The 21,864-nt window shown below is 37.8% G+C and overlaps 2 long non-coding RNA genes across 4 annotated transcripts; one reads left to right on the top strand and one right to left on the bottom strand.

Moving 5' to 3' along the window:
- The first annotated feature begins 352 nt into the window (after window positions 1-352).
- LOC138135822 (uncharacterized) lies at window positions 353-8,247 on the top strand. Of its 3 annotated transcripts, none has more exons than XR_011161093.1 (5): window positions 353-5,368; window positions 5,423-7,355; window positions 7,410-7,793; window positions 7,844-7,952; window positions 8,017-8,247. It is a non-coding gene; the product is annotated as an uncharacterized lncRNA (long non-coding RNA). The 3 variants fall into 3 exon arrangements; XR_011161092.1 differs by having other exon boundaries at window positions 359-4,160; window positions 4,614-5,368; window positions 7,844-8,247; XR_011161091.1 differs by having other exon boundaries at window positions 7,844-8,247.
- A 1,665-nt stretch (window positions 8,248-9,912) lies between these two features.
- Window positions 9,913-12,887, bottom strand: LOC138135820 (uncharacterized). Its single transcript, XR_011161088.1, has 3 exons — window positions 11,556-12,887; window positions 10,433-11,494; window positions 9,913-10,374 (listed from the first exon to the last, which is right to left on the bottom strand). It is a non-coding gene; the product is annotated as an uncharacterized lncRNA (long non-coding RNA).
- Window positions 12,888-21,864: the final 8,977 nt, after the last annotated feature.

Here is a 21,864-nt window from a genome sequence, read left to right as displayed (position 1 = left end):
GAAAAGTATATAGTTCTATATTTTCTGGGTTAGGCCGTTTTATCTTTTACACTACCTCAAATAAATGCTTCACAAAGTCACAAATGCGATACATTCAATAACTTTCTGTTTTTAAGTGTTGGGCAATTTATGTTGCAGTTGTAATATTTTAATGCATAATAAATTCTCATGTGGACATACAGTTTTAGAGAATAATCTAAGGGAAAATTCTTCTTTATCATATTTATTTACAAAACCAACTAAACAGGTTTTTAAATTCGTGCGAACGAAAACAGAGACTTGCGCACTGAAACTGGAAACAATTCGAGGTCCGAGTGCACTATCTGTTTATATGAGTAATCTGTGCCGTAGAGGCACCGTAAAATGTGCCACTTCATTTTTCCGCTGTGTGGTTGGTAGAATAAAGAACTGAATACCATCAACCCGTCATACACTGTTATTGGTTACTGCGTGTTAGCAAAGTGCAACTCGAGGCATTCCTCTGTAGTTTTGTCATTTTCATTGTAGTCGTAAAATTTTATTTTATATTATGATTATTGTGACTATGAGCGATTAACGGACACAATGGTTTTGTCGAAAAGGTTGGGAAGCGACACCGCGTGAATCGTGCCCACGATATAGGTATGTACAGGTATGTAAATCGTGATCGTGCCCAAGCTTACGTTCGTTCAGCTCGATCTCGAACAGAAGTTGAAATTTAACGTTGTTGTTGTTAAACATTGCGGTTTAGTTATGTTATGCAGGCTAGTGATGGTAAGTAGGTAAGTAGCAATTTAATAAAAATGATCTCAAGTCAGTCAAGAACAAGAGGCGGTTGTCGTTCCTGTTAACGTCGATGTTCGAAATTCGGAAGATATTGTTGATTTTTTGATAAATAAATGCCGGTTTTGTAAACTTTCCTACGAAGATAAGTTTTATGTATGTACATTAAACAGTTAAAGAGACCCTGTCCTGATGTAACTGATATAAGTAAAACTTTGGTAACTACTGGTAAACAGAATAGTGCATTTACCTACTAATTCGTGGTAGGTAGGTAAGTTACTTAAAAAACTTTTTTTATTCTTTTTGTGACTAATAATGAGACAGTGTGGACAAAAACGGCGTATTCTGATTTGAGCAATTTAGGGCGTGCATTAGAGAAGCACAATAAGAGTAAAGAGCATATTGCTTTTGCTTGTAAATTCGTTCTTTTCGGTAAACAAAACATTGCCACCGTAATAGACCCCACGACAAAGGCCATACCACGTTGAAAAGCCCCGGTTCTCGCCCGTAATAGTCCCCGCTCGGAAAATGGAAATAGAAAAGTTTAGAAAAGAATAGCGTACGGGAAAATCTTGAAATTATCAAGAGTGTTTGTTGTCGATGTCCAAACATAACACAGGGTTTTGGGTAAATCGCCAAAACCGTTGTATATTCAATAAAAAGCACAACTTGGTGTAACAATTTAATTAAATATAACAACAACTAACTATGTACAAATTGATGAAAAAACGATGGATGAATGAATGAATGTGTCTCTGAACAAGTACAAAAAGGGAATGAATTGAAAAAATGTCTTAAACTAAAACTAGTGGTCGGTTTGTACATAACAGGGTGGGGGAGGATCACCCCTGAGGCGCAAAGTCCAGGTAGGACGTAACAAAGAGTCTAATTGATATTGCAATTTTTTTGTGCCAGCAAGAGTTGTCCTTTATTTTCCATAATAAACCCAATGCATGATATTGTTTTGTTAATGTTACTGTCATTTTCAAAACGTCCAGGTTAGGGAAAAGTGGAACATCTTGAGATTACGTCTCACCTTTGTAATAATAATAAGCATTATATCCATCACCACCGTTGAACTAGTGCAAGGTCAAAAAAAAAATTAACGCGAAAAAACTGACCAAGTGACTGACCAAAAAAATTGCTGGTGCCTACCCGGTTTTGATCTTGACGAGCCGCTACTGCTCCCGAGGCACGACCGGCACACGAAACAAAGCTGAAGACATGGGATGGGACAAGGCGGATCGTTCAGCGAGTCAGGTCATCGTTAAAACTGTTGAGTCGAAGGTAATGGCGTTAATGATATTGATAACTTGCGAAAAAGCAAGAGACATGTGGCTAAAGTTACATAGTGTTTTTGAGGAACAAACAAAACAAGCCGCACATACCGTGCAAGCGGAGTTCTTCAGTTTTATGAAAACATTGACCGATGATATCGTGACGCATATTGCCAAATTCGAAGGACTTGTCTTGCGCATGCAACAGTTGAATGTAAGGGCGCACTCGAATTCCCGTCTGACTTATTTCTTGTCATAAAGTAATGCAAGAATTCCCGTCAGGTAATTATCAACTGATATAATCCATAACTCGAGTTCCCGTCAAGGGTAAGAGCGCTTCAATCCCTTACTTACCTACCCCTCTAGCCGTTGCCAGGTACCATTGTTGTTTACCATTACGTGGACCAAAAAAAAAAAGTTTAAAATGTTACAAATACCGTGTGATCAACAATTATATACTTAGATAAGGGGCGGCTGTGACTTTGACAGTGTCAGATTTTTCGTATCAGCTAATAAACGTCAAACAACTGTCACTATTAACCGAATTTTAACGCAAAAATGGTTTTTATTTCAGAACATAGAAGATTCATCATTGAATCTTACTTTCGTAACAGTGCTTTCAATAACCAAGGTTTTTTTCTGACCGGAATTCGAGTCTAGAATTTCAATTCGTGTGCAGGATTAAAGGGCCTATGTCGAAGCCCAGATATAAAATATTATGCTGACGGGAACTCGTGTGCACCGGAATGTAAAGCCAGATGAGTCGTCGCTCATGGTCAAACTGCTGGACTCGCTTCCTGATGAGTTTGAAGGTCTACGACAGGCATGGTGGGCTCGACCAGAAAGTCAACAGACGGTAAACAACCTTATCGAAGTACTGACATCGGAAGAAAAGCGTCGTCAACAACGTGCCGAGAAACAGGATGACCTAATAAAGCGAAAATGCAAGGCAAAAATGAACGCGGCCAAACGAGTAATCAGAACCCTTCTACGGAAACAAAAAAAAACAAGTAATTATATTTCTGTGGGAATATTGGACACATACGTCGTAATTGTAAGAAGAGAAAGTCAATTTCGACCGCATCCAAAGACGAGTCCAAGGACGAGGCATTCATCTGTGAGACACTGAATGCAGAACAAGACGACGCCGACGTATGGATAGCAGACTCCGGAGCAACAGATCATGTGACACATCGAAAGGAATGGTTTTCTGCTTTGAAGTTCTTCGAAGTGCCTATCAAAGTACACATCGGCAACAAATCAACGATGGATGCACTCGGAAAAGGGATAATTCATTTCGAGGCCCTTGTTAATGGCTGCTGGAAACCTTGCTATATGGAGAATGTATTATATGTACCTCAGGCTCGAAGAAATTTGTTCTCAGTCATATCAGCAGTAGACAAAGGGATGTCGTTTACATCAAACAGTGAAGAGTGCAAATTCATTCGAGACGATGTTGTCAAGGCTCGTGGTGCTCGTTCTGGGCATCTGTTTAAAATGATTATCCGTATTGTTAATCCTGAATTATCAGTTTTCAGTGAAGCAAACACAGCTTCATCGAAGGACACGTTGCAGATCTGGCATGAGAGATTAGGACACCAGAATAAGCGTCATGTGAGGAAGCTCCTGAGAGATTATAAGATCGACTTCGTAGACGAGGATAGTTTTTGCGGAGCTTGTGTCGAGGGGAAGCAACATTCCAACACATTTCTAGAAAGAAAGCAGCGTGCATTAGAACCAGGTGCAATTATGCATGCTGATTTATGTGGCCCTATGGAATGTGCTTCTTTAGGCGGAGCAAAGTATTTCTTGTGCATCACATGTGCTTTTTCAAGATATCGGATGGTGTATTTTTTCAAGGAAAAGTCCGAGACCTCATCGAAGATAGAAGAAGTGCTGAAGCTGGTCGAGAATCATTGTGGACGACAAATGAAGATTTTTCAGTGCGAGTTTGATAACTCTAGCATGCAAAAGCTCATGTCATTAAACGGAGTAAAACTTGTTGTTACCAATCCTTACACCCCACAACAAAATGGCTGTGCTGAGAGGTCGAACAGAACAATCACCTTGCTTGGGGAAGGTGGAACAAGTTCTGCTGTATGCGACTCTGAGAAGCTCATCGTACAACCCTTCGATCATATATACTACGTGGATGCCTAATTCCTTGTCTACCTCGTGTTCCAAAAAAAGCGACACAATGTGTACCGGAATGTTGCATTCTACGCAGGCGCATGTATTCAGTGATTATCTTTATTTTTACACACGTAACAAAACTTCATTTTTCAGTTTTCACAAAAACTAGAGAAAAAACGAGAGAAAAACACAAGAAAAACAAGAGAAAAACAAGAACTGATAATGTCAATCACAATCACAGATTGACAAATTTACAGATGTCAATTGTCAAAGCGATGGCCATTGACCATGCGCAGAGCGAACTTGTGCAAGTTGTGTAGCTATTTCTATTAGACTTATGCGTTTGTGTCTATTTATCTCTTTTCAATTTTTTGGAACATCAAATGTGTCTCACCAACTCGTTGCATTACGCATCCACGTAGTATATAGGTATGATCGAAGGTACAACCCCGAACGCTTATATCACTCGGAATTGGTCGGTAAACAGTAGTCCGACACGCGATACCCCGAGTACCTATAAATGTCGCTGCTTTCAAGACGATTCAGATTATTTTTCTGAGCCCCCTCGCGGCCGAAAGTTTGTTACTTCCAGCTCTAAGCTCCCGTTGGCGTACCTTGACCGCGTAGTTCCAAATTAATAGTTATTTACACTACGAGAGAGGAAGGTAAAGCTTTTGTTCACGCGAATTGCATGTTCGGCCACGACGCGCAGCGGAGTGGTCGATGCAATTCAAGTGAACAAAAGCGGCCTTACTCTCGAGTGCTGTATTTGATTTTGTTCGATACCAGACATAACTCCTTAGAAAATGAGTCTGTAACTTTATATTCAAAATTTTAAATAAAATTAAAATAAAATAAATAAATCACATTTTCGGAGAGATCTGTTGCTATGGAAAAAAATAAAATACAAAATAAACAAAGTTTTGCAAAGTCAATAAAGTGATTGTGCACACCACGTTGTGGAAATGGATGACGAAGAATTGTGTGTTCCTGATGACGTCCTGGAAGAGGCAAGTGCCGCGAAGTACCAAATGGTGCCTACGAAATCAAAATTACCATACCAGAAAGAATTGGAAATATTTACACAATGGCAGACCGAGATCAAAGGAAAAGACGAAAGCAGCATCAGCGCGGTTATTCAATGTTGAAGAGTACACTGTTTGTATTTCAAAACGTTTATATCTCCAGGTATCCAGGTAAGAGGTTTTTTTAATAAGCTATTAGTTGTTTTAATATAATAAATTTTGCAGGTTCAACAGTCTCACCTCCTTTTTGAAACAAAATGTAGAAACTATCAGCCGAAAAAAGCTACAACTTCTTCAAGAAACGATGTTTGCAAGTTTTTACTGGAAGCGGCGGACCAAGAGTGGATCCTTCAGAAAGTTGTACTGATGATGGGCATATTCGGTGGCCGTCGTGATGAATTATGTAAAGTGATGAATTGTTATACAGTGAGCTTTTTTTAAGACTGGCCATAGGGTTTTACAAGCTACATTTTTCAACCCCCTGTTAACTTTTGTCCTCATGAAAATATTCAACCCAGTTTTGTAGTAAAGTTGTGGGATATGATAATGTATTGAAATAATTTCAATTTAATAACCAGAATCAAGGGATAAATTATAGCAAAAAGACATTTTTTGAATTCCGTTTGCTGTAATTTTAAATTTTCAGTAGGCTAAAATTTCACCTGACATTTGTAATTTTGATATGTAATTGATTATGTGATTGCTTAACTGTCTCTGGAGGCCATTCTGAACATTTCATTTAATTTTTATTAAAGTAAAGAAACTTGTTATAACATAAATAATGAATCTATCGTTATAAAATGTAAAATATTAATGTTCACACTATTTTTTGCAAATAACATTTTATTTGTAAATTGTCTATTACAACCATTTAGGTACCTATTACAAATACAAAGTTAACAGGAGGTTGAAAAATTAGCATGTTTCAAGGTCAAATAATTTAGCAAACAGTGACATGCAGGTAAATACCGTTTACGATGAATTGAGCATTGCTAAATTCGCATTATGTTGGTTAGCTGCATGTCACTATTTACAAAACATAATTACAGAGCCAAAAAATAAAATTATTTGACCTTGAAATGTTCAACTCCACGTGAATAACGTTTAGTTATTATTGGTATGTAATTATTTTCAATATACAAATTCTTTTTCATAAAATCGAATTTCAATTATGCGTGAGCGAAAGTACGTGAGCGAAAGTGGAACCTTCACTCACTGGTAACCATGGATACAGACCCACTTTCTAGGGAGGTATCGAACAAACATTGTTTTTGTCATTAATCGAATTGTAAAATATGAGTAATACCTGGGATACGGTTTTTGAAGAGGGTTTTTCATCCGTCCCTGTCTGTAATAACTGCACCATAATTTGTTCACTTGTTTTGCAAGCTTTAACCTGTCATTTTGTCTGTTATGTACCCGTTTTTTGTTATTTTAAATATTGTTGCATTCATCTTGTCGTTTATCTTTGTGATGTACTCAACCAGTTAATTTCTTGTACTTCGTTAAACTTAGTTTCTGTCTTTTTCGATTCGTTTCATTTTTTTTTCATCAAAGTTATTACAGGCATTTTTAATAAATAGTTATTTGTATAGCAAGGCTGCGAAATCCTACTTTGACGAACCGAGAGAAAAATTGTCGTCAAGGCCGCTTTGCGGCCGAGACAAGACAATCTCGAGGTCGTCAAAGGATTTCGTAGCCAAGGTGTACACAACATTTTGTGTGCAACCCAAAAATTTGTAATTATAAAATGAACAAGTAAAATTTCCTTCCCTGTCAATAAAAATAAAGTCGGCCTACATGTCGCCATGTCCCTATGGAAACGACATAAATAAAACAATTCACTTTGAGAAAAATTGTAAAAATGTCGCAAGAAAATTACAACGTTTTTGTTCCGTCTACTTCCCCGGAGTTAAAAAATATTGCAGATTGTGCAGTGTCCAATTTAATACCAGAAAAGTCCAAACGTGTCGGAGAATGTTGTTTTGGCTTATTTAATGGAAAAATCAAAAACTGTGAAAAGTTCAACTTTATGGAGCACATATTCAATGTTGAAGCTCACGCTGAACATACGGGATTGCATTGGTGTTACGAAGTTTCTGAAATTGGTACCTTTTTTGAAAAAAAGTCAGTTGGTTATCAGGCGAAAAAGTCTAAGGTATTGACAGGAGACCAGATCAATTTGCTGTAGGTATAATCTGCCCTTTTTTAGGTCATTTTAATCATGGGAATATCAGGAGCCATGCGAAGAGACGAACTAACCAAAATGTCTATCGATGACATCAAGGATGAACATTCTGTATTAATAGTGGCCGTTCCTGACACAAAAACTGGCATAAAACGAACTTTTACTGTCACCAATCCAGAATTTGTAAGATTATACCGCAAATATGCAGCTCTTGTTCCGTGTACTCATCCCGAGTTAAAAAAATATTATAAATTGTGCAGTGTCGCATTTAAAACCTGAAAAATTGAAACAGCAATATAAAAAATGTTACAGTGACTTTGAGACTGATGTAACAAGAAGAATGTGAAAACCGTGTCGGATAATGTTGCAGTGGCTTACCTATTTACTGGAATTTATTTATTGTGGCAGGTAAATGTTAAATTCTCTTATGATAAATTGTATCATCTGCTCCTTTTTAGGTTATTTTAATCGTGGAAATATCAGATGCCGTGCGAAGAAACAAATAAACCAAAATGTCTGTTGATGCCATTCAGGATTCAATCTGTGTTCAATCAGGATATGTTACTAGTTACTAGATATTTCCCTTTTTGACCGGTCAAAAATTAACCTAATTCATCCGTGTTTGTTCTAGATCGATAATTGGGATCTTTTTTACCGACTCGTCATTCTTGAGGCGACCACTCCATTTGAAATTGGCGGGAACTTCAAACCGGATGAACATTCTGTACTAATAGCGGCCGTTCCTGACACAAAAACTGGCATAAATCAAACTTTAACTGTACCCAATCCAGATTTTGTAAGATCACACCGCAAATATAAAGATAGATATGTTGTAATTGTGATAATAAATAAATATTGAAATAACTTTTACTTCTACGGCCGTCGTCAAGGCAACGGCTGCGAAATTCAATTTCGCGGCCTGCTCTAGGCACGCGAAGTGCTCATTTCGCGTACGGTTGCACACAAAGGTATTTTGCGTCCCTCACATGTGTGTTTTATTTGCGGCACTCTTCCAACTGGAACCCTCATCGTTTGCATTCCGAACCTTTTTCCGCCAAAAGAAAGACAACGTAGAGCTCCTCCGATTCGATGACGATCACGACCACATTTGTTACCGTTTTGCGCAGGTACGATTATTTGGCGGAAAAAGTAATGCATTCAGATCATTACAACAGTTTTTGTTTTATTTAAATCGAGCCATAAATAACGGAGATATAGTTTGCGGCGTTTTTTAGGAAACAGCCCATTGAGAAGTAGGCAACCAATAAAACTACTGTGCAAACCAAACAATAAAATAAACTTGTTTTGTTTAAATAGATCACATAACCTTGATATATCATCACGTTGGTGGTTAAGCGGCTGGTGCGCCAGTTTCAAATCAATAGATTCGAGTTCGAATCTCTGTGCCGGCCGCATCATTTTTTTCAGGGATGGTAGAATTGCGTCTTATAAAATGGATCCTAATACATATAACTACAGAAATGGCCAAAAAATACTGCGTTCCGGGCAATTTATGCATGAATGGGAACGAAAGTAAATCACAAATTGTCCGAATTGTCGTATATATATAAGTGGAAGGAACAATGGGAATGCATGAAATTAGATTTACAGAACGAAAAATCGACAAATTCAACGATAACATAGTGAATTGCTTACGCGATGTGGTTTGCCGAAATCTCTTTCTATACTTCATCACGAACATATTTAAAGATGATAATATCTCGAAGGCGTTCGAGTTATGGATGAAGGCAGACCGTAAGGCAGACCGAGGTCAGACATTTGACCTTAATGACCTTGACGTTGACGGTTTTAATATTACGTCAGAGAATACGTTACGTACTCTCGCCGATTATGATCAGAAGATTGATTATGTGAAGCAGCAATGTTGTCAAATATTGGGTAGAGTTCACCATAGATTTATTCATTATTTGCGTACAGAGCATCGACAAAAAAGATTCAAACTTCTAAGGAAATTACGTTCTAAGGTTGGCTAAAGTGGCAGCTCTCAGAGGGGCGGGGCTCTAGGGTGCGCCTGCGCCGTGCGCGCTCCCAGAATCCAGAAATTCATAAAGGAAATAAGGAAAATACACTATATCGAGGCCTCTATATTTTATTTATATTTTAAGAGATTTCATTCAAACTTGGAATATGTAAGGAACCATTAATTATTGAACTTATTTTAACAAATTAAAAACAAAGAGACACTGCTCCATTCATTATCAATGTGCATCTAGTAGGCAATGGAAATATAAGTGCACATTTAGCTTTCTCACCAGAAAAGTTACTAGCCGTTGACAAATGACAGTAATATGACATGAGCGCGAGCGACTGGCCCCCCGCTTCCAATTCTAACCTTAAAATGATTGGCTTTTGCTCAAATTTGTTTATTGTTGATAAATTACACGGAAAATACAAATTAATTGTTGTAGCTAACGTAACGTTAACAAGGACAAAATAGCTTCTACTTAAAAAATTACCTGTTACGAGTCTGAAATATTCAATGTATAGTATTAACATGAGTGTAATCTATTTTTTAACTTTTATTGAACAGTTTCTAACAATACAATATTAATTTAAAGGTAATAAGACGAAAAAAAATCAATAAATTAAAATGTACCTCTTCCTTGTGGAATGCAAGTGTAACAATACATTCTTGAAACATCAGTTAACTTATAAAACTACAACCAAAACGTGTAAGTGTATTTGAATACATAATTGAATTTAGTGCTAAATTTGTTCCATCATTTAAATGCATTCCTTACAAATAGGGGTCAATCTCCTAGTGTGTACATTTTCTGTAACTTGTTCTGGCTCCTCATCAGTCATATCCTGTTCTGATTCTGAACCCTCATCTAGAATTTCTAACTGATCTTCTACATCAGTTTCGCTATGATCAGCCACTTCTATGCTAGAATCAACTTCCTTAAAAAGAAGCTGGAGTCATCTCTGTTCTTCTTCATAACTGTACTTGGCCATTTTCTAATGAGTCCTTTTAAAAAGTATCGATAATTATATTAATTATGCTAAAGAATAAATTGAGGACTTACTTTTTTACTTACAGCATGTATCCACTTTCTTAAATGAGTAGCCAATTGATTTTATTATCTTATATGTATAAGGTTGTTCTACATCGAGACACTCGGTTGCATGTTTATGAATGTCTGATATTGTTACATGTTCATTTTTCTTAATTTTGGTGAACATAAGATAATTTAATTCTTGTTTAAAAGAAAATTCAACGACTACTTTTCTTCCTGACTTTAATGCAGGTTGATATGGTTTTCCCATGAAGGTAGTATTAACAGGAGGGAGCACTATTTGAAAAATGCGGAAATACAGCGTAAATGCGCACTGCTATAAAGTGGTACTAAATACAGAGCGCACCATGTGCCTTTCCAGTGGCGTGGTAAAATTGGTATTTTTCGCTCTCTTTGCAATTCTTCTGAATTACAAAAAGTTCAAAAATAAGAACGGTAATTGTTCACTTTAACTACTTCTGGAATTTTCGCGTTTTTTCTGGCTAGACAACCTCAGGACGTCCTCCTACATCGTTTCCCACCAGTCAAACCTTGTGCAAATGAAAATTTTCCTTACCCTTTAGTTATACTAAGACTTGGCGCGACCTTGATGCGACCTTGAAAGACAACAAGAGAGAAAAAAAAGCATTTGCACAAGGTTTGAATGGTGGGACATGATCTAGGAGGACGCCCTGAGGCTGTCTAGCCAGAAAAAACGCGAAAATTCCAGAAGTAGTTAAAGTGAACAATTACCATAACAACAAAAACAATAAAACAACACCCAAACACGGAGAAAATTCATACCAAAACCACTCACACGTAAAGCCGAAGGTAAAATAACTGCAATGCCCAAATTCCCCAAATTACTCTTGTTGAGCACGCCACTGAAAAGATTCGAGCAGTGGGCCAACAGTGTCATTAACGCTGGCGGCTAGTTTAAGAAGAGTCATAAAGTGGTACTAGAGAGTGGCCGACTGGTACCGCATCTAAAGCATTGACGGTATAGGGAATGCTCCCTCCTGTTAATACTACCTCCATGGGTTTTCCAAACTTCTTTTCTGCTAATACTTTTTGAACAGTTTGAACACTAACCTAAAAAATTATTATTTAGTATAGGTAACAAGTAAATATAAATAATAAATATTAATTTTACCTGGAATATTAAAGTCACTCTATTAAGGCTTGCTGCTGAAACGTTAGAATTCTTCATAAGCTCATTGTGGCAACGAAAAATTGCTTCAAATTCTCGTGCAATTAAATCAGCCATTCCTTTGTATGCAAACGGAACTTTTAAATCAAGAAAACTCAGAAACTCACAAAGAACAACAACTTTCAGATACGATGATAACTACGAAGTCTGATTAAGTTTTGAAAGAACGCTGAACGGTAAACGGTTGGCCGTTGGCGCGTTGACATTGTTGGCAACCATAACAAAACAAAGCACTAGATGCGGGCCTTTAGTCAGGGTCGCCAAACTAAATTCAGCTTTCCATAGCCGCCTATGATGCACATTTATAATAAATGGAGTATACTAACATGTGCAAAAATAAAGAGTTTGAAATCAAATTGGATTAAAAAAAGTCTGACAACTTGGCTAATTTGTATCAATTGTGATGTTAATATCTGGTGTGGCTTCCTCTTGCCTGCCAAGCGTCGTTGCAGGTTTCGAATAAGCCTTCGCAACCCATCTTGGGGAAAATTGACCCGTTCTTCAACTAAAGCCTATGCCAACTATTCAGTTGTAATTGGAGGATTTGAACGTCCTCGAACACGTTTCCCTAATTGTTCCCAAAGCCCAAACATGTTCGATTGGATTTATGTCTGCGCTGCATGCGGGTTAATTCATTTTACGGATATTGTGATCATCAAGATAATCAGTGACGATGTGAGTAATGTGCTGTCTGGTATCACCTTGCATAAAAACAAAATTTTGATCTTGGAATCATTTGACGTTCTAAAATCTCATCAATGTACCTTCGAGCTGTTAGGCCACCATTGCGAAGAAAAGCAAGGTCCTTGCGAGTGTTTATTGTTATTCCACACCACACCATTATGAATCCACCACCAAAAGGGACAGTTTCATGCACTGTATTTGACATGAAATGTTCTAAAGCCCTCATCCAGACTCTTACACCTTCACCATTACCTGACAGAACAAACTTGGACTCATCACTAAACATGACAGGAGTCAATGACGAAGTTGCCAGTTTAAGTGTTTTCTTTCAAATTCAAATCTTCTTTAACGATGTTCTCTGGTCAATTTGGGCAATTTTGCAGAACGTCTTGCTCTCAATTCAGCCTCTCTTAACCTATTGCATACTGTTTGGTCACTAATTCTTGTTCCTCTTGTCCTCACTAGATGTTTTTGCAGGTTCCGCGCAGTATGTGTGCGATTTCGAAGGGCTTGCAATCGCAAAAAACGCTCATCACCTGCCGTAGTTTTACTCTTTGGGCCTGTACCTGCTCGCCTTGTTACGGTACCTGTTTTTCGATATTGTTTCCAAAGCTTCCACACAGTTTCCTGCACAACCCCAAGCTGTTTGGCAACATAAAGTTGTGAATGTCCTTCTTCGCGTAACGTTACAGCTCTATTAACTTCTGTCGACGTTAATTGCTGAGCCATTGCTTCTTTTAAATGTTAGTGAACTGTCAGAATGATCTAATATTGTTTAAGACTAAAATGGTCCAAAGTCTGTTTAAACATTTCTACTTAAGTGGTTTGTTTTCATTTTAGTTTTTGTACTGTTCGAACATTTGAGGCTCTAAGTTGATTATAACAAGGAGCATTCGCGTACAATTTTGTAATTACTTTAATAAATGATGGTTTAATAGACACTCCAAGTTTGATTCAAATCCCTTAAAATATAAAATAAATATCGAAGTTTAAAAAAGTGACTACTTTTATTTTTTGAGTAGTGTATTTTTTTCTACTTTGCACCTATAACACAGTCAATATAACACTCAAACGGGTTTCAAAAAGGAGCTCTTTTCGATACGCGTTGCAGGAACATTTACTTAAAATTTTAATGTTGGCAGTGACTCATAGTGAGTTGTTGCTAGGTGATCACACATTTCACGACACTTTAAATTCAAAACTTATTAGGCATTCACGATCTTTTTGGGACCGAGTTGGCTATGACCTTTTAGTGATTTTGTTAGCAGTACCTCGGTGATAACTATATTCCCTAAAGGAAATTGACACTTTTTGTGTTAGGTTAGGTTGTTTTCAAATTAAGGTTATATTATCTGAATAGGTACATTGTTGCCGGATCTCTTAAATCTGGTCTATTCTTTTTAAATTGGAAGTAACATCGTTTAATGGAAAATTTTTGTCGTAACAAAATTATTTTGGCAATTATCACTTTTCCTTTGGCCAAAATTAATAATTTTTACACACTTAATACATCATTTACTTTCATAGGAATATTATAATAATAAATCTGGCAATACGGTGGCAAGAAAATGTCGAACAGACACTGACAGAAAAAAAAGTTGGATCACTGAATCAGTTAGTCCAACATGAAAAGAAAAAATCGTAGCCAACTCGGTCCCAAAAAGATCATGAATGCCTTATACAATTGTTCGTCTATTTACCAGCGTTACCAACCCTTATATTTGTCAAATATAATTTTCCTAGCAATGGGCTGTATGATTTCCCTTTCATTAAAGTTAAAGAACGTCATTAAATTGTTTTGTCTCTGTCTAACATAGTGCTTGGCATATACTCCACTTTGTCTAATCAATTATTTAGCTAATGAAAGGCTTAACGAATGGGAAATCATACGGCCCATTATGTTTTGAACTTTTTTTAAATTTAAGGAGCAAAATAGAAAAAATATTGTATTATACTCGTTTTATAAGCCATTTTGTCGCACTTGTTTGCTTTATAGCACTCGTCGCTGCACTCCTCGTGCTCTGAAAAACGCGTGCGACAAAATGGTGTCTTGTAAAACTCGTATAATAAATAACTATTTTCGTTTCTAATGAAGTCATGAAACAACCCATGGTAATTGTTCACTTTAACTACTTCTGGAATTTTCGCGTTTTTACTGGCTAGACAGCCTCAGGGCGTCCTCCTAGATCGTTTTCGACCATTCAAACCTTGTGCAAATGAATTTTCCTTACCCTTTAGTTATGCTAAGATATTGGCGCGACCTTGAAACACAACAAGAGAGAAAAAAGGCATTTTTTACCTGTATATAAATAAAATATCATATTGAGTCCTTTGTCCGGTTATTTTTATTTATCAAAATAACTCCTGGACCTCAACATGGTAGCAGAGCGTAGTTCCTCGTGAAGAATTGATTCTTGTTGCTGGAGCGAACGGTGTCGAGGAAGCGCGGATTGTTAGCGCGGTCGACGGATTGCTGTTTTCTTTTGTTCGCTGGATTTGAAGCAACAGTATGGAGTTTCACGGAATCGAGAAACTGAGAGGTGCTGAAAATTGGCATATCTGGAAGTTCGCTGTCAAGAACTTGCTTCGAGGAATCGAGGGCGCCTACGAGGTGTGCATTGGTGAATTGTTGGAGCGAGAGTTGGCGGAACAAGGCGAGTCTCCCGAGCAGGGGCGGCTTCTCTGGGTAGGCAGTGCCTCACCAAATACTTTACTAACCAAAATATTTTTAATAGATGATTTTTGTTTTTTTTTTAGTATAAAAATATTTTTATGTTTGTATACTTTTATTTTGTACCTACATTGAATTAATTATTATCGAAGAATAACTGTTGCATGTGTTAATTTGATTATGTATTTTGTATTTGGTGCGTTTTGCATTCGGCGCCTTCGCTTCGGGCTGCAGAGCGTAGACACAGATTACTCATATAAGCAGATAGTGCACTTGACCAGCAATGCATTGATTGTAGCGGTTCAAGATTCTTGCCGCAGTAGCTTTGGTTTGGTTCGCGCGAATTTAAAATGTGACCCGATCGACGCGGAATTCTAAAATTGTAAATAAAGCAAATAAGTGTTCTAATCAATTCTATTGATGTTATGTCCATAAAAATGATACAGAAAATGTTGTTTTTGAGCCTGAGAACACGGGGAAGCTTTTGACTTTGTTCCCTGTTGAGACACAAGAGGTTTTACCAAATCAAGAAGCTAACGAACCAATAGTAACTGCCGATGCAACAGCCGGTGAATCATCGTCTGCATCGATTCAGTCAAACGAAGATGAGGTCCCGATTTCGAGACTTCCATCTGCAGGCATGACACTTCGTGATCGAAGGTTTTTGAAGACACCGAAACGACTTGTTGAAATGATAATTATTGAAAGTGACGAACCCCGAAACTTCGCAGAAGCTGTAACCTCAGATGAGGCGTCACGTTGGAGAACTGCGATGAATGAAAAGATGACATCTTTGGAAGAAAATTCAACGTGGGAACTTCACAACTTACCTGAAAGATATGGAAAGTTATTTCTAATCGTTGGGTTTATCGAAAAAAACGCAGTGTTGTTGGTGAAGTTACTCGATTCAAAGCTCGTCTGGTTGTTCGTGGTTTTTCGCAAAGGAGAAGGAATTGATTATACAAAAGCCTTCAGTCCAGTAGCACGTTTCGACACAATTCGAGCTGTACTGAGTATAGCTGCCGATGAAAAACTCGAGTTATCGCAGTTTGATGTAAAAACCGCATTTTTACATGGTTCAGGAAAGCCTGTATTTCCGTATAACCGGGAACGACAAAATCAATTTGGTTCTGTATGTAGATGATGGGATTGTGGCTGCAACAAACAGACAGAGCATCAACATATTCCTGGACAAACTGGGGGAGGAGTTTCAAATTACAGTCGACACTCTCGGTTGTTTTCTGAACGTCCAGATCGAACGATCGATCGATGGGACTATTCACATCACACAGAAGAGGTACATTGAGGACGTCCTGCGTCGGTTTCGCATGGACTCAACAAACCCCGTGTCAACCCCAATTGAGAAATGCGAGCCTCTGGACATCGCAGAAGAATCTACCTCTACTAGTGCACCGTATCGAGAAGCTGTGGGCTGTTTGATGTACTTGACTGTTGCGACACGACCTGACATTGCTTTCGCCGTTGCCTATGTATCAAGGTTTCTTGAAAAACCGAAAGAACGCCACTGGTCAGCAGTCAAGTGCATTTTTAAGTATCTACGAGGCACAAGTACGCTTGGAATTCGATACGATGCTCTCGGAAATGCTCAGCTCGAAGCTTACAGCGATTCAGATTTTGCCAGTGATCCAGACACTCGAAGATCTGTCAGCGGAATAGTTTTCAAGTACAGTGGCGGAGCCATTGTTTGGGCAAGCAGGCGTCAGCAGAGCGTGTCCTTGTCGACTACGGAGGCTGAGTATGTGGCTGCTAGTGAGGCCGCCAAGGATGTTGTTTGGCTTACACGACTATTTAATGAGATCGCTCCATTTCTCCACAAGAGATCAAAACACATTGATGTTCGTGCCCATTTCGTTCGGGAGCTGGTCGAAGAAGGAAGATTGATCATTGAACACATCGCCAGTAAGGACCAAGTTGCTGATTTGCTAACAAAACCGATCCCGAGCACACAATTTCGAAGATTACGGGACAAAACGGGCTTAACAGTAAATTTTTAGTATTTAAAAACTTTCAAATGTGCTGCGCCGGTTATGTTTTGTTTTTGTTATTAGGATATATTGAATCCTTGTTATTTTTGTACGTTTTTCACCTCTATATAAATAATAGTAATTATACATCAAGGTAGAGAAGACATTTTTTTAAGCCGAGGTAGTTTATTAAATTAATAAAGAAGCGAGGCTGAAAATTGTCTTCTCTACCGTGGTTTATATACTATTTTTTTCACTACTAGATCCGTTAAAACCCTTTCTAATAATAATTATTAATTAAATTTGTTTGTCCGATGCGACGATCCGAGTTCTCATTTTTCAACGGTTGCTATGAAAATTGAAAATCGTCTGTCTACGTTAACCAATAAAATCAAAGAAAATCTTTCGTTGCTAAGTGACGGCTGTTCATTATTGACCTTGGTTAATAATAAAAATTATTATTAACCAAGGGAGAGAAATTTTACTTCTGGGGTCGGTTCGAGAGTCAATAATGACGCCTTCTGAGACTAGTAGTGAAAAAAATATCATATTGAGTCCTTTGGCCGATTATTTTTATTCATCAAAATAACTCCTGGACCTCAACAAATAGTAAATTCTTAAATTATAATGGAAACAATATTCAAACCGTACGACACCAGGAAATCTGTCGAGTCTTGCACTGCTTCAAAAAACAGACAAACCATTATTAAATCGTGAAATTACATTGCGTCCGACGCCCTGCAAGTACTGTGTCGCACGTTCATGAAATTCGTCCCCACTACTTGAATCGCCTAAATCTACCCGAACACTGATGATAAAGGTCCAAGTCACCAGTACCACCCATCATGTAATAATACAAAACTCCCTAAATCCCAAAATTTTGATTTTTAAGCCATAATAGGGCAAAGTAGAAAAAAATTATCAGAATTTGTGAAAAATTAAGTAGGTAATAGTAATTAACGTTATAAGTCCGGGAACTCATAGTTTACAGTACGAGTGAGACGTTTAAGGACGAGGCGACGAAGGAGCCGAGTCATGAAACTCGAAACGAGTACTGTAGAAAGAGTTCACGGACAAATGTAGTTATGTATTTTATTTCATCCTGCCTCAAATTTCGTTTGAAAGAAACATTGAAATTAATTTTTAGTCTGAGAAAATAAGTGCATCTTCTTTGTGGCCGAAATAGTTACATTGTTAATTTGTATTTAGATGTAATTTGAATAAAACATTTCTTAAACCAGAATAATTGTTATTGCGATTGTTACTTTTGTGTTTCCAATAGCAACACTTAACCGGCGTCCGGCCGTTTTTTGCGTTTTCCCGGATTCAAACTGATGACGTAAAGTATTGAAATTTGACACAGGATGAAATATAGTATATTAAGTATAAAGAACGGTAATGACAATGTACCGATCGAAGACAATTGTTTGGAGGAGGAGCTTGCGACGACTCCAAAATTGTCTGAGATCGGTACATTGTCATTAACGTTCGTGATGCTTATGAGATTTTTTGCGCGATTGAATATTTATTACAAAACATTCACATCTAGAATAGGCCCAATGCGATACGTGTTTATACCATTCACATTGTGTTGCCACAATGTCGATTTTTGTATCGCGTTTCTAAGGCAATCTGCAAACAACTACCGCCATTGCAGTTTTTGTGCGCAAATATCGCCAGTTGTGTTGAAAAACAAGCAGTAAAATGAGTGATATTTAGTGATTCCGAAAACGAAGTGGATGTTGTAGAAGAAACTTTGAATGTGGGGTGCGTCACAAATAAAGAATTTTTGAAACTAACGACCTCAACGTGTAATTAAGAAGACAAGGAAAATTTGTGATATGAAAATTTTGATAAAAATAAAATTTGTTACACAGTCTAGGACTGGTTTACAAATCTATGAGGGGCATGATGACCAACTCAATAGACCGGGACCAATGGCTTAACGTGACTTCCGAATCACGAGACAGAATATAGCCTTTTTTTAATTTTTTATATATTTTTTTTTATTTCGCCCTGGGTCGGAATCGAACCCGCGACCCTCGCGTCCCTGAGCCGAAACGGACTCCCTTAGGCTATATTCTGTCGCGGCAAGTTCGCTAATATTATTTCATTGCAGCGGCAAGGAATGCCGACCACAAGAGCCGTGTGAGTTTCCAGAAAGTGCTAACATCTTGTCTTCAACTTCTGTCTACATAAATCAAGAATTTTCGAAACCAGCGAACTCAATATGTAATCAAGAAGACAAGGAAAATCCGGGGTATGAACATTTTGACAATTCTAATGTCGCGGCAAGTCTGTTACTAAAATTGTTTCGTTGCAGTGGCAAGCTAGGCCGACTACAAGAACGTTTGAGTTTCTAGAAAGTGCTAACATCTTGTCTTCAACTTCCATCTACATAAATGAAGAATTTTCGAAACCAACGATCTCAATGTGAAATCAAGAAGACAAAGAAAATGAAAATTTGACAATGCCAATGTCGCGGCAAGTTTGCTAATGCTATTTCGTTGCAGCAGCAAGGAAAGCCGACTACAAGAGCTTTATGAGTTTCCAGAAAGTACCCCCACATCTTGTTTTCAACTTCTGTCTACATAAAAATTATTATAATAATCGATTAATTTTGAATAAACAGTGGCGGCTCGAGGGTTTTATTGTTGAGGAGGCAAACTTGAACAAACATAGTAAAAATAAATACACCATAATAATAATTTGTTTAAATATACTATACCGGGTGCCCCAAAATGCTTACCAGTACATACGTTGTTAAGTAAAAATATCTGGTAAAAATATTCAATCTTCTCTTTTGTAGAAGATATGAACCTACTGTCGCGAGCAATTTTGGTCGTCAATGTTATTTCAAAATTTGGTTAGATTATCACAAATTTAAAAAATTTCCCTGCCTAATTATGCCCATGTCAAAAAAATGAGAACAAAATGACAATTAATGTGATACAACATGATAGGTTATGTCATTTACGACTGTTTTACAATTGAGCATTTTCGATTGCGTCAAAGAATGACCTTGACGACCAAAATTTATTGCTCGTGACTGTACATAATATTTGTTGTATTTTGATTTTTGGTGTCGTTCGATACAAAGGGCAATATTTTTAAGATCATTAAATCTTAAACGCAACTAAACCGTGTTTTCTGTTTCAACAGCAAATAGCATGCAAGGCCAACAAAACAACACATTTTTGTTCACACTTCGGACGAGTCATTTGCATTTCTGATTCCACGTAACCACGTAGTGTTAAATTACCGTTTCTGCTTTCCACTTACGCATATAAGGCCGGTTAAATATGGTTGTGGCTGATCTTGACTTTTTACAATTTGTCGTAAGACAATGAATTAAATGGATGATTTAACAATTAATCAATAGGTAACATCTTCGCAATTTCTTTAATTTCCATATCTTTCTTCATTTTATTAAACAATATAAAAATAAATAAAACACGGACTTTTGACCAGGGACCAATAACACCACTCCAAATCCAAAACAAAAACAAACGAGCACCTACAATCTACACTTGTAAACGACCACCGGTGCGTGGTCAAGAGTCAAGACTCGTTAGAACTCAGCTACAGTTCGAGACCCAACATCGTTCGTTCCCGCGATGGTCATATGTACATGAATCGTGACGTCTGTAAACAAGGCAAGCCTCCGGCCGAAGTCATTTCTCGGGCACAAAACGATTTATTCCGAGAGCGTCGATGCTAGTTAGGCGCATTTCCATGCATTTTCGTCCGCTTAGTGGCGAACAATGCTGCGCTAAATTAAACTCTGCCTCCGGCCGACAAAAGCAACAAATGCTAACCGCTAAAATCTTCTTTTAACACATTTTTAAGAGAATAATTATCATTTATAAGCAAATATCTTCTTATGAAGATATTATTATTTATATAATATGATTTAATATAATATTTAATTAAGTATTATATTTTTTATTTTCTTTTTATTTAATTTTATTTGGGGAGGCACTGCCTCCGTTGCCTCCTCGGAGAAGCCGCCACTGGAATAAACTTTACTTACCGTTCTAGAACACCAAAAATTACTTACCGTCGAGTTTATCGTTAGCAACGAGTAAACAGAGTTTACCGTCTTGGGAACAGACGTAGTAAACAAGCAAATAGAGTACAATCGCGCAAAAATTTCTCTAAGCTAAAAGTGTGCGAAATAGTCATTTACACTACGAGAGAGGAAGGTAAAGCTTTTGTTCACGCGAATTGCATGTTCGGCCACGACGCGCAGCGGAGTGGACGATGCAATTCAAGTGAACAAAAGCGGCTTTACTCTCGAGTGCTGTATTTGGTTTTGTTCGATACCTTAGATACCTCTTTAGAAAATGAGTTTGTAACTTTACATCCAAAATTTTAAATCAAAATAAAATAAATAAATCACACTTTCGGAGAGATCTGTTGCTATGGAAAAAAATAAAATTTAAAATAAACAAATGTGAGACTTGGTTTTTTGCCCAAGGGCGTTATCCCTCAATATTTGATAATTAATCGATCAGACTCATCGGTACACATTAAATTAGACAATCTCAGCTACAGTCATACGATAATCTACAATCGGACTCACCTCCACCTCATTCAGTCATTCAATCGGTAAAGCACAGGTCCGGACTCGGGTTTACTCAATGGGTCGGTGCAAACATGTAAATTATAAACACCTGACACATCTGTCGCGAATCAAGGTCATACAGTGACTCACCCGGGGGATTCCTCCCCCTAGCTTCTAACATGATGAGGGGCTCGAACCACGGGCGTCGTCTTCCGAGCGCTACGTTCCGGGATTGCGTTGGATGTTCTAGTAGCACCTGTAATGGCCCCGTGTGCAGTTTGGGGTGCACAGCCCGCCCGCAGCCTCCACAGAAGAAGGCCGCCAATGCCAGCGTGAGAGCGCGAT

Source organism: Tenebrio molitor, chromosome 7 (genome assembly GCF_963966145.1).
Source record: "Tenebrio molitor chromosome 7, icTenMoli1.1, whole genome shotgun sequence".
Lineage (NCBI taxonomy): Eukaryota > Metazoa > Arthropoda > Insecta > Coleoptera > Tenebrionidae > Tenebrio > Tenebrio molitor.
The sequence above is the reverse complement of the archived record's forward strand: the minus strand, read 5'-3'. Positions and strand labels throughout refer to the sequence as shown.